Genomic DNA, 13,808 nt, shown 5'->3' with positions numbered 1-13,808 from the left:
ATAAGCCGAAATGAGGGCGGATGCAGAGGAAAGCCTCGCACACGACGATTAACGCCGAGATGTTGAGGACGAAGTTCGGGGCTAGATCATGGAAATCCAGGCCGTAGTAGAACATGAGCCCCCGGACAAATGGATGCAGAGGGAAGCCCAGTCTGCGGAGGAAATGGGGAAGAAATACCACCCTCTCATGGGGCCTAGGAGTGGGGATGAGCTGCCCCTTCTCGAGGAGTCGGTGCGCGATGTCACTAGCCAGATATCCGGCCTTCCTCAACTTTTTGATGTGTCCCTCCGTGACAGAGGAGACCATCCACTTGCCTCCCGCTCCGGACATGACTGGAGAGGGTTGAGGTGGTAGTGCGGACTTGGGCGCTGGAGCTCGAGTGCGCAAGAATGGATAGGCAGAGGAGGAAGAAGGCGTGGGTAAAAAGGTGGATCCTTATCCCCTTATATGGGTGGACGCGATTATGTGTCCCCACCAGCCTGGTAAAACTTGCTTATCTCCAAGCGCCATAATCAAAGGCGCGGTTGGGTTACCCATGCCCGTATTGATGAGAATCCTGAAATGAGGGGACACGATCTCTGCTTTGACAAGACGTGCCAAGGAAACCACCTCGCATAACGCGCTAAGGTGGGATAATGAAACGATCGGGATAAAGGCTTAGCCGTGGCGTGTCGCACCACGAAATACGTCAGCAGATTAGATTTGTGTTAATATTATTATTATTCTCTCTATGGCAATATGTGGAAACTTATTTTGCAGAGCCAGACACTATCTTTGTGTTCAAGATCTTCTATGAAGTATTTGGAGGAGGAACCCGCCTTGCAATGCTGAAGAAAATTTGCACACCGGACTCGTCGTCATTGAAGCCTGGTTCAGGGGCTACTGAGGGAGTCCTGGATTAGGGGGTGTTCGGATAGCCGAACTATACCTTCAAGCCGGACTCCTGGACTATGAAGATACAAGATTGAAGACTCCGCCCCGTGTCCGGAAGGGACTTTCCTTGGCGTGGAAGGCAAGCTTGGCGATACGAATGTTCAGATCTCCTACCATCGTAACCGACTCTATGTAACCCTAACCCTATCCGGTGTCTATATAAACCGGAGGGTTTTAGTCCGTAGGACAACATACACATCAACAATCATACCATAGGCTAGCTTCTAGGGTTTAGCCTCTCTAATCTCGTGGTAGATCAACTCTTGTAATACCCATACCATCAATATTAGTCAAGCAGGACGTAGGGTTTTACCTCCATCGAGAGGGCCCGAACCTGGGTAAAACTTCATGTCCCCTGCCTCCTATTACCATCCGGCCTAGACGCACAGTTCGGGACCCCCTACCCGAGATCCGCCGGTTTTGACACCGACACACACCAACAGGGATTGTTGGGTGTTCAAGCAGGCCGACAAGTTAAATTGCCAAAGACAAAGATAAGGGGTCACATAGCAATGACGAAGAGGAGCCCCGGCAGCCGAACACCGGAGGACAGAAGAGGTTTCCCCCACAAGTGCGGACGGTGAACATGATATACGCAACCCACATCCCCAAGAGGGAGTCGAAGCATGCGCTGAGGGACGTATATGCGTTGGAGCCAGTCGCCCCGAAGTTCAACCCATGGTCCTCTTGTCCGATCACCTTCGATCGCAGGAACCACCCCACTAGTATCCGTCACGGTGGATTTGCCGCACTGGTACTAGACCCAATCATTGACGGATTTCACCTCACTCGAGTCCTTATGGATGGCGGCAGCAGCCTGAACCCGCTTTACCAGGACACAGTGCGCAAAATGGGTATAGACCCCTCAAGGATCAAACCCACAAAAACGACCTTCAAAGGCGTCATACCAGGTGTAGAGGCCAATTGCACAGGCTCAGTCACACTGGAAGTGGTCTTCGGATCCCCGGATAACTTCCAAAGCGAGGAGTTAATCTTCGATATAGCCCCGTTCCGCAGTGGCTATCATGCACTACTCGGGCGAACCGCATTTGCAAGATTTAATGCGGTACCGCATTATGCATAACTCAAGCTCAAGATGCCAGGACCTCAGGGGGTCATCATAGTTAATGGAAACACAGAGCACTCTCTCCGCACGGAGGAGCACACTGCGGCCCTCGCAGCAGAAGCGCAAAGCAGCCTCTTAAGGCAAACCACTAGTTCGGCGATTAAGGACCCAGACACCTTCAAGCGCACCTGGAGTAATCGGCAACAAGACCGCCTGGCACATTCCAAGCTCGCATAGCAATGCAGCCCCCACCCCAGTCCCAGCCAAACGGCGAAATACGTGCCACGCGTACTGTCGTAGAATTGTCACGACAGATGTCCTTAGTGTCAGGACTTAGTCGTGAGGCCAACGCATCTATGTGGTAGCTTGAGAGGGGTTGAGTGGAATCGACAGACGCAACACAAGACAGGGATTTAGACAGCTTCGGGCCTCGGGAAACATCATCCGGTAACAACCCTACATGCTGTTTGAGGCTAGGTCTCATTATCATCACGAGGGAGTCGCCGTAAACCGGCTCTCCTCTTTGTATCTAGCCCTAAGATTGTTTCTCTTGCTTGTAGCTTCTCCCTCTTGGGGTGCCCTGCCCCTCCTTATATATCTTGCAGGGGCGGTTTACATGACTAGTCCTATTAGGATTAGGTTTATTCTATTACAAGTGGAGTCCTAGTCTTGCTTCCTTTGTAAGGGAATATTCTTTGTGCTTTCCTCATAAACCAGCCCACCATTAAACGTGAACCAGCCTTCTGGGCCATGGGCCTTGTCATCCATCTGACCCGCCCGCCGGGTTACTAATGAGCCGCCAAGACCGGACGGGTAGCCTGTGAATCGCCAAGCTCCGGGCGGGTTACCAGTGAGTCATCCAGTCCGACCGGTTTATACTTCCGGCCGGTTTATGCCACGGGGTATATCCCCGACATTAGCCCCCAGTTTAATTTGGATTTATCCATGTTAAACTGATCTGCAACATAAACTAAAGAGCAAATTTGATAGGTTATGCTCCGGGTTAAGAATTTTTGTAAACCGGTACCTGATCATCCTTAAGTCCTTGTTATTTCCTCCTTCTGGGAAATCCGGGTGAACAGACCAGCTTCATAATCAATTTTGCCGACATTGGTTTGTCACCGAGAAATATTGTGAAAAATAACTCTTTTGACTCAGCTCCCAAAGCGCCGGTTTAAAAAATATGGGTCTTGAAATACTTATCTGATTTTCAGCCGGTTTGAAGATGTAAAACTTGCCGGTTTAATATTACCAAAAATGGCCGGTTTATAAATATTGATGGCACCAGGTCATAATTGTTATCAACACCGGGTCATGTAATTGATCTTCCTGATTTGCTCAACACTGATAAAAAGAAGATGTTCCTCCTTTATATGCATAATACCTGTAGCCCCCAAGTCTTAAGAGGAGAACATAGTGATAACTTAAGACTTGCTCCAATAAGTGTTTCAACCTTGAAAAAATCTGGTTTGTTCATCTCAATCATATAAACTGAATACTCCATATATGTAGCTCCCAAGTGCCGGGTTGTCATGCTTGCAGCTACCTGGGACTTGTAATTGCTTAAAAACTTCAATCAGTGTAGCCCCCAAGGGCCGGGTCATTATGCAATAATTAGCAGGGACTTTATAAATATAATCATGTAGACTTGAGCAGTGATGTGTAGCCCCCAAGGGCCGGCTTAGTAAAATAATACTGAACCGGGACTTGATATGTACTTCAATGAAAATAACACCTTATAATGTAGCTTCCATCGTAGGGCTTGAACCCATGTCCACAAGGTTAAGAGTTTTGTGCTTTACCAACTGAGCAATGAATCCTTCAATATTATGGACGAAAATTTGTGTACCTTTAATTGTTGACAGGAGCAATTGGCAGCCCGCAAGGGCCGGCTCATTATAATATGATGAGTCGGGTCTTCAATGAGACTAGTAAAAATGACTTTGCATTAGCCCCCAAGTGTCATGGTGCATGCTTGCAGTGACATGAGACTTGCATGTAATCTCAATTTGAATAATGTAGCTCCCAAGTGCCGGGTCGTGAGCCTGCAGCGACTCGGGACTATTCCTTCCATTGTAGAATAAATCATATCCTTTGATAAAATAATAACTGTTGTGCTAAAGCGACTTTTGAAAACTCAATAATACCGGTTATTAATAACCATAAAAATCCAGGCATGTTGGCTATTCAAGATAATATAATCCGGTATGAAAACCTTATTCATTCAATATCATAATGAAAATCCAGCCAAGTTTGGCTATTTGAACAATATAACCCAATGATTTATAAGCGCATAATTCCGATGGCACAATCCAAATATATATATATGCTGGCGACTTATAGTCCAAAAACCAGGCTGGTTTAACAAACCTGTTTCTGCATACAACAAGTTTAAAGTGTCCTGGCGGCTTACTGCCGGACGGGTCATAATACCCAACATATAACCTGGGTTTATAATCAAGGCTGCATTTAGAATAATCAAATATGAAATATATCATACCTGTGACATTGAATCACATCGTTGGTTTTACCAACTTTTTGTAGTAAGGGTGATAACCCAAATCTTGAGTACTGATAACTCCTTCCATATTGTGCCAGTTTATGATAAAACCGTGCCGGGTTGTGATAAACACCGGTTTACTCCATAAGAGGATGTTAAACCGGGCAAATAGTCTCCGGATTGACGTGAACTATGTTCCGTCAATTGAAAAAAAATTGTCGGTTTAAGAAACATAATGAAAAGCAACCCCCCCCCCCTTCAAAGGAAAGTGTGAAGCAAAAGAAAAGTTTTATTTAAGCTGATCAAATGGCGTTACCATGGCTAAACACGACCAAGCTCCCGTTAGGTGTAACTATGGTTCTAGTTAGCCAGGTCCCCAAGTGATTCTTGTGGCATTTATGCTGACCAAATGGCGTGGTCATGGTTCGGGTTCGACCAAGCCCCCAAGTGATTCTGTGGCCTTAGGCCGATCAAGAGGCGTGACTGGTTCAGACATGACCTAGTCCCCAAGTGATCTGGTGGCTTTCGCCTATCAAGAGGCATGGTATTGGTTCGGACACGACCAATCCTCCAAGTGATATAACACGATGCTTTTAGCAAAGCGAACTCAAGGGGTAAACCGGAGGCCGCTTTAGAGCAACTCCGTCTAACCTCACATGGTGTAAAAGAATAGAGACCCCGCTTTATGAAGCAGAAGCCTCCATGTGATCGATAATATGTTAGGTCAGTAAGGCGGGATACCCATGTTTGAACCGCGCATCATGGCAGCAGGTCCTCTTTGGCAACTTTTAACTTTTTTTGCAAAAGATAAATTCTTCTTGAACCGGGATCTTGAACCGGATATTAAGAGCTTCAAAGCTTTGTGGGAGACATCTTTCCCTTGAACCGGATTTTAAACCGGAATCTTCATTTTCAGCCGGAATTTTTTTTTTGACGGCCTTTAAACTCGAACTTGTGAGAAGTTAATTCCTTTTTGAACCGGACATTGTTAAACCGGATTTGAGCATTTCAGAGCTTTGTGGGAAAACAGATTTCCTTTGAACCGGACTGTAAACCGGATATCTGAGAGCTTCAGTTAGACTGACTTCCCTTGAACCGGATTTTAAACCGGAATCCTTTCTGATGACCCGGATCTTCTTCCTTGAGCCGGGATTTTATAACTGTCATATACTTTCTAAACCGGAAATTTTATGACGGCCTTTAAACTTTTATCAATATAACAGTAGCCTCCGGGATCGGGTTATCCTTCCCTCCATCGTCCTGGGGTTCTTAAATTTGCTGAAACTGGCAATATTCGCTGAGTCATGTCATCGTAGACCCCAAGTCTCACAGGTGACTCGAGGATTTGGCTTGAGACTCTCCATATTTGACCGTGATATAAACCGGCATAACTTGTATATCATTGGCGTTGATAGCACTATGTGAATCCATAGAAGGTTGAGGTGACTGCGGCGGGTTGTAAATGATCCCATATGATCCGTGTCAGCAACTCGGCCAATGGTTCCTTCCAACTGGCGATTTGCAGTTAATAAAAACTGTAGTGGCAGCGACTTGTGCGCCCAATCACCAGCTCATGCAGACAGGTGTGGCCCGGTATGTTGATGTAGACTAGGCCGCGAGAGACGGACGACAAAGACGGCCGCAGCTTCAGAGATGGCACAACCAGATGAGTCGGCCGCGGCATAGTAAGTCGGCGTGGACGGGAGAGTCGGCCACGGGAGTTGTAAACCGGCGTGAACGGGGAGTCGCCTGTGGGTATTGTAAACCGGCGTAGATGGAGAACCGGCTGCGTGTTGATGTAAACCGGACCACAGGCAGTTTGCGCGCGTCCGTTGAGCAGTGCGGAATGGTCAAAAGCCAGTATATAATGACGCCAGTGCGCGCTCCATATGCATGGTGTAACACCAATGTTGTGGCGAATAATTGTCCTGCATATAAAAATATGCAAAACCAACGTAATTGTTCTTTTTACAAAAACAATATATATCAAAAATAGATTTAGATAGATGTCACCTGATATGTTAGGCCGGAATTTATCCACCGTAGTGACGCTAAAATCAACCACAGATGAGTTACCCGCCGGAACAAACGGATGAACCAGCCGCAGCGTTGTAAGCCGATACGGACGGACGAGCTGGCCGCGGCGTTGTAAGCCGGCACGGATGGGCGAGTTAGTCCCATGTGTTGATGAAGCGGGGGACGGCGTCTTACCCATGCAGCCATCCAGCAGCATGGCACGGACCAGCCCTAGTGCAATAATCTTTTCATGCGTCCCTTTGCGACACCTTTTGTAACAAATAATGATCCTGCCCAAAAATAGCAAAGACCAGAGTAATTGTTCTTGGAAAAAACATTATTTGTGCTAATAAAAACTGTAGGAAGGATAGCACCTCGTAGTATTGTCCAACGCCGGTAGGCCAGCTTGTCGCGGGTACCCGCCGTGGGGCCGCTTCAGGAACGTACGAAACCAGCGGGCCGGCAGATTGACTTTAACCCGAGGACGGCTCGTAGCTGCTGCAGAATTGACCCGGCGAAGCAGGCTAGCAGCCCAAAGCAGCAGAAGAGGCCGTCCATTGGAACTGTAGCCATAGGCGAGCGGCGGGGTAAGGCCAGCCACCCAGGCGGGCGACTCAAGACTGCGGCAACGTGCGGCAGGAGTGGAGGCAAGGCCGATGCGGTAGTCCTTTGTCCAAACATGCATGCTCACGTGAAGCGGTCTTCATCAATAATATCTCCTTAAAATCTAAGCTTTAACATATGCAATACTCAAGTACTAGATGGATCACTTGATGCGAATAGCAGCCACGCAACATTGCCTTTAAGCAACAGTAGCATAACTTGTTTATTAGAAGTAGTACTACTCCGTGCCACAACAGGCTTTTAACAGCTCAATGTATGGAAATGCCTCGGATTTTGACCCTTGTTGACCGATCTGACCCGGCAGACGGCAGCATAATTTCTGTCGGCCTTGGAGATCCACGACTGTAGCGGCCAAAATCTGATCTTCAACTTGGATTCGACAGATCGCATCGACTTGGTGACGTACAGAGAACATGCCAAACCCTCGTATCCTTCAGATCTCATCGGTTGTAAATCCGGCTTAATGGATATAACTCTGATGTAGACTTTTCCAAGATGGTTCCATGGTCACTTGCTAACCATGCTTTCCATTGCCCAACGAGATCCTTGCCATAATTAATATACCTTCGAACCGGTTCTTTCTGATCCGTCCGATCGCGAATTTCTCGATCCTTTGAAGAGCTCCCTCCAAGAACTCAACACCACCGTGCGCTGGCCCCACGGTGGGTGCCAACTGTCGTAGAATTGTCACGGCAGATGTCCTTAGTGTCAGGACTTAGTCGTGAGGCCAACGCATCTATGTGGTAGCTTGAGAGGGGTTGAGCGGAATCGAGAGACGCAACACAAGACAGGGATTTAGACAGCTTCGGGCCTCGGGAAACATCATCCGGTAACAACCCTACATGTTGTTTGAGGCTAGGTCTCATTATCATCACGAGGGAGTCGTCATAAATCGGCTCTCCTCTTTGTATCTAGCCCTAAGATTGTTTCTCTTGCTTGTAGCTTCTCCCTCTTGGGGTGCCCTGCCCCTCCTTATATATCTTGAAGGGGCGGTTTACATGACTAGTCCTATTAGGATTAGGTTTATTCTATTACAAGTGGAGTCCTAGTCTTGCTTCCTTTGTAAAGTCTACGTGTATCATTTTGCTTATCACACTACTTGTATCATTTTGCTTTAACGCACCTTTTTGAATAAAACAATGCATAGCACTAAACTATTATCGCATTATTTATTCTTCCTTTTTTATATACATATATATGTTCATTCATGACATCTAGCACACGTACACTCTGGTACGGCTAATACGCTAGGGGCTTAAGCATACCCCTCCTCGGCCTGGTAAAACTGTGCGGCATCCGACACGCTGCGGGGCAAATCTGCGAATGCTCCTGGAGAGCTCTGGACTTGGGTAAGTAACAAGTAATTTACTTTCACATGCTTGCTTTGCATATTGAATGCCTTACCCGCCGCTATCTTCCTCATCGCCTCAATCTCTTGGAGGGCCTTCTGGGCTTCCGCCTTGGCATTCTTTACGCTTTCGAGGGCCGCGGCAAGCTCAAACTCTGGTGTCTTCGAGTCAAGCTCCAAAGCCTCGTGTTTCGTCACGAGAGCCTGGAGCTCTTGCTGCACCTCGCCCACCCGTGCCTCTTGCCTTTCTCGCTCGGTGCGCTCCTTGGCCGCTTTGTTTTTGGCCTCGGATAGTGCTTGCCTCAGGGTCGCCACTTCGGTCGCGGCCCTGGCACATTCATGATGATCCTGTCATTTTGCAACCACATTTTCTTTTACATATAGACAAGGTATGACTTACCTTTGTTCTCCTCGAGCTGCCTCTTGGCGAGGCCGAGCTCTTCCTCGGACTGCTCGAAGTTCAGCTTCAGAGCGGCGACCTCCGCAGTTAGTGCGGCAGAGGTCAGCAGCGTAGCCTGCATACGCATACAAACATACTTAATTAGACTCCTGCGAATATTATTTGATCCTCTATTTGGTTTTTCTTTGTGAACACCAAACAGAGCATCAGGGGCTACTGTCTATGCGGTAATATTTTCCTATATTTTAAATACTTATCTCAAAGCCTGTTAGAAGGCTGGCACAGGCTTCAGTCAGTCCGCTCTTGGCGGACTGAACCTTCTTGATCACCGCACTCATAATAGTGCGGTGCTCCTCGTCAATGGAAGCGCCGCGAAGCGCTCCCAGCAGGTTGTCTGGTGCCTCTGGCTGGACAGAGGTCACCGGCACGGGCGTCTTACCCCTTTTGGAAGGGGGTCGCCTGCCCGAGTCCGGAACCACTGGGGGTTCCGGCACGGTGCTCGGCTGAGAGCCGAACTTGGAGCCCCCGGGAGCCTTGCTCCCTTTACTCCTGGAGTCCGGAAGGTCGCCTTGAGGCGCCTCCGGGACTGTCTCCCCCCGGCTTGGTGCCCCTGGAGACAATACCTCGGCATTGTCCGTAGGGTAGGGAGAGGTGGCGGTTGGAAGTGGATCGCTATCCATATCCGACGAGCCCAAGGAACCGCCCGACGAGGATACATCGATGCGGGCTCTGGGCAGACTGCATGATCATATTCGGCGTTAGGAGAAGCAGTGTGACAACGGTATGCTATGAGTTACTCTGGTATCCGAATACTTACGACTTCGCCAGGGGCTTGGCCCTGAGCAGCCACTCATGTTCACCTTCGGCGGCGGTGGTGGAGCAGTCCGGAAGAAGAGTCTTTCCCTTCTTGGACCCTTCAGCCTCCCCAGTTGGGGCAACCTTCCTTTTCTTGTCTCCCCCGTCTAGAGGGGGAGAGTCTTCATCTTTCTCCTCCTCGTTTTCATGGGAGGAGTGCGCCGTGGAGTCATCATACGATGAGTCCGATACCACCTGGCACCGGGAACTCTTTCGGGTTCCCTGGGCCTTCTTCTTGGTCTTCTCTGGCACCTTGTAAGCAGCCGGAGTCAGCATCTCCGCCAGGAGAGGTGTCGACGGTGTCTTCGGGCAGGGGGGCCGGACAGCTAATTTGCTCCGATGCCTCCATCCAGTCCTATCAAGGGCATGAGAGCTCAGACCCCGCACATGGTCAAGCCATGGGAAATAAATATCCTACCAGATGTACAGAACTTACCGGATTCGCAGGGCGCTTCGCGCTTAGCCCACGGTCCTCGGTAAGAAAGGGAGGGACCTCGGCGCCCTTGAACAGCACCTTCCAGACGTCTTTATGCATCATGTGGAAGAGCTCGCTTAGAGTCTGGTGCTGGGCCAGGTCAAACTCCCATAAATTGAAAGCCCGTTGTTGACACGGGAGGATCCGGCGGAAGATCATAACCTGGACTATGTTGACAAGCTTGAGTTTCTTGCTTGCCATGTTCCGAATACATTTCTGGAGTCCTTCCAGCTCCACCGATGAACCCCAGGATAGGCCCTTCTCCTTCCAGGAAGTGAGCTGCGTGGGGAATCCGGATCGAAACTCGGGGGCCGCCGCCCAGTTGGTGTCGCGCGGCTCGGTGATGTAGAACCACCCCGATTGCCATCCCTTTATGGTCTCTACGAAGGAGCCCTCGAGCCATGTAACGTTGGGCATCTTGCCCACCATGGCTCCTCCGCATTCCGCTTGTTGGCCGCTCACCACCTTCGGCTTGATATTGAAGGTCTTTAGCCACAGGCCGAAGTGAGGCCGGATGCGGAGGAAAGCCTCGCACACGACGATGAACGCCGAGATGTTGAGGATGAAGTTCGGGGCCAGATCATGAAAGTCCAGCCCGTAATAGAACATGAGGCCGCGGACAAATGGATGGAGGGGAAACCCCAGTCCGCGGACGAAGTAGGGGAGGAAGACCACCCTCTCGTGAGCTTCTGGGGTAGGGATGACCTGCCCCGCGGCTGGCAGCTGGTGCACGATATCCGTGGCTAAGTATACGGCTCTGCGTAACTTTTTGATGAGCCCCTCCGTGACGGAGGAGGCCATCCACTTGCCTCCCGCTCCGGACATGTTTTGGAGAGAGTTGAGGAGGAGGACGCGGACTTGGGCGCTGGAGCTCGAGTGCACGAGAATGGATGAGCAAGGAGGAAGAAGGCATGGGTAGAAAAAGGTGAGATCTTTTCCCTTTATAAGGGCGGACTAAACTATGCGCCCCCACTAGCCTGGTAAAACTCGCTTATCCACCAAGCATCGTAATTGATGGCGCGGTTGGGTTACCATGTCCATATTGATGAGAATCCCGTAATAAGGGGAACACGATCTCTGCTTTGACAAGACGTGTCAAGAAACCGCCTCGCGTTATGTGCGGGGCTGGTTAAAGGAAAACGGTTCAAATAATTATCGGGCCGTGGCGTGATGTCATGCTGCCAAAACGTGTCGGCAGATTAGATTTGTGGTAATATTATTCTCTCTACAGTGGTATGTGGAACTTATTTTGCAGGGTCAGAACACTATCCTCATATTCAAATTCTTCCGTGGTGTATTCGGGAGAGGAACCCTCCTTGCAATGCCGAAGACAACACTGCGCGCCGGACTCATCGTCATTGAAGCCTGGTTCAGGGGCTACTGAGGGAGTCCTGGATTAGGGGGTCTCCAGACAGCCGGGATATATCCTTTGGCCGGACTATTGGACTATGAAGAAACAATATTGAAGACTTCGTCCCGTGTCCGGATGAGACTCTACTTGGCGTGGAAGGCAAGCTAGGAAATACGGATATGGATATCTCCTCCTTTGTAACCGACCTTGTGTAACCCTAGCCCCCTCCGGTGTCTATATAAACCGGAGGGTTTTAGTCCGTAGGACAACATACAATCATACCATAGGCTAGCTTCTAGGGTTTAGCCTCTCTGATCTCGTGGTAGATCAACTCTTGTACTACTCATATTATCAAGAATAATCAAGCAGGACGTAGGGTTTTACCTCCATCAAGAGGGCCCGAACCTGGGTAAAACATCGTGTCCCCTGCCTCCTGTTACCATCCGCCTCAGACGCATAGTTCAGGACCCCCTACCCGAGATCCGCCGGTTTTGACACCGACAGTCGTCTCGCCAACTATTGCTACCGCATAGCGATAAAGTAAAGCAATTGTATGGCGCTTGCATCTTATGCAATAAAGAGACAATCATAAGGCTCCTGCCAGTTGCCGATAACTTTAACAAAACAACATCATCTCATACAACAATTTATATCTCATCATGTCTTGACCATATCACATCACAACATGCCCTCCAAAAACAAGTTAGACGTCCTCAACTTTGTTGTTGCAGGTTTTACGTGGCTGTTAATGGCTAAGCAAGAACCGTTCTTACCTACGTATCAAAACCACAACGATAGTTCGTCAAGTTAGTGTTGTTTTAACCTTCTCATGGACCAGGCGTAGCCACACTCGGTTCAACTAAAGTTGGAGAAACTGACACCCACCAGCCACCTGTGTGCAAAGCACGTCAGTAGAACCAGTCCCGCGTAAGCGTACACGTAATGTCGGTCCAGGCCGTTTCATCCAATAATACCGTCAAACCAAAGTATGACATGCTGGTAAGCAGTATGACTTGTATCACCCACAACTCATTTGTGTTCTACTCGTGCATATAACATCTACACATAAAGCTGGCTCTGATACCACTATTGGGGAATGTAGTAATTTCAAAAAAATTCCTACGCACACACAGGATCATGGTGATGCATAGCAACGAGAGGGGAGAGTGTGTCCATGTACCCTCGTAGACCGAATGTGGAAGAGTTAGCACAATGCGGTTGATGTAGTCATACGTCTTCACGGTCCGACCAATCCAAGTACCGAACGTACGGCACCTCCGAGTTCTACACACGTTCATCTCGATGACGTCCCGCGAGCTCTGATCCAGCAAAGCTTCAAAGGAGAGTTTCATCAGCACGATGGCGTGGTGATGGTGATGATGATGCTACTGATGTAGGGCTTCGCCTAAGCACCGCTACAATATGATCGAGGTGGATTATGGTGGAGGGGGGCACTGCACATGGCTAAGAGATCAATGATCAATTGTTGTGTCTATGGGGTGTCCCCCTGCCCTCGTATATAAAGGAGCAAACGGGAGGAGACGGCTGGCCAGGGAGAGGCGCGCCAAGGGAGTCCTACTCCCTCTAGGAGCAGGATTCCTCCTTTTCCTAGTAGGAGTAGGAGAGGGGGAAGGAAAGGGAGAGGAGGAGAAGGAAAGAGGGGGCCGGCCCCCTTTGCCCTAAACCAATTCGGTTTGGGCCTTGGGGGGTGTGACCCACACTCCCCTTGCTGCCCTCTATTTCCACTAAGGCCCATATAGGCACATTAAGCCCCCCGGGGGGGTTCCGGTAACCCCCTGGTACTCCGGTATATGTCCGAAACCTTCCGGAACCTTTCTGGTGTCCGAACATAGTCGTCCAATATATCGATCTTTACATCTCGACCATTTCTAGACTCCTCTTCATGTTCGTGATCATATCCGGGACTCCGAACTACCTTCGGTACATCAAAACACAAAAACTCATAATACCGATCGTCACCGAACTTTAAGCGTCCGGACCCTACGGGTTCGAGAACTATGTAGACATGACCGAGACACGTCTCCGGTCAATAACCAATAGCGGAACCTGGATGCTCATATTGGCTCCCACATATTCTACGAAGATCTTTATCAGTCAAACCGCATAACAACATACGTTGTGCCCTTTGTCATCGGTATGTTACTTGCCCGAGATTCGATCATCGGTATCTCAATACCTAGTTCAATCTCATTACTGGCAAGTCTCTTTACTCATTTTG

Source organism: Triticum dicoccoides, chromosome 2A, assembly GCF_002162155.2.
Source record: "Triticum dicoccoides isolate Atlit2015 ecotype Zavitan chromosome 2A, WEW_v2.0, whole genome shotgun sequence".
In the NCBI taxonomy this organism is placed as follows: Eukaryota; Viridiplantae; Streptophyta; class Magnoliopsida; order Poales; family Poaceae; genus Triticum; species Triticum dicoccoides.
This window is presented reverse-complemented; position numbering follows the sequence as displayed.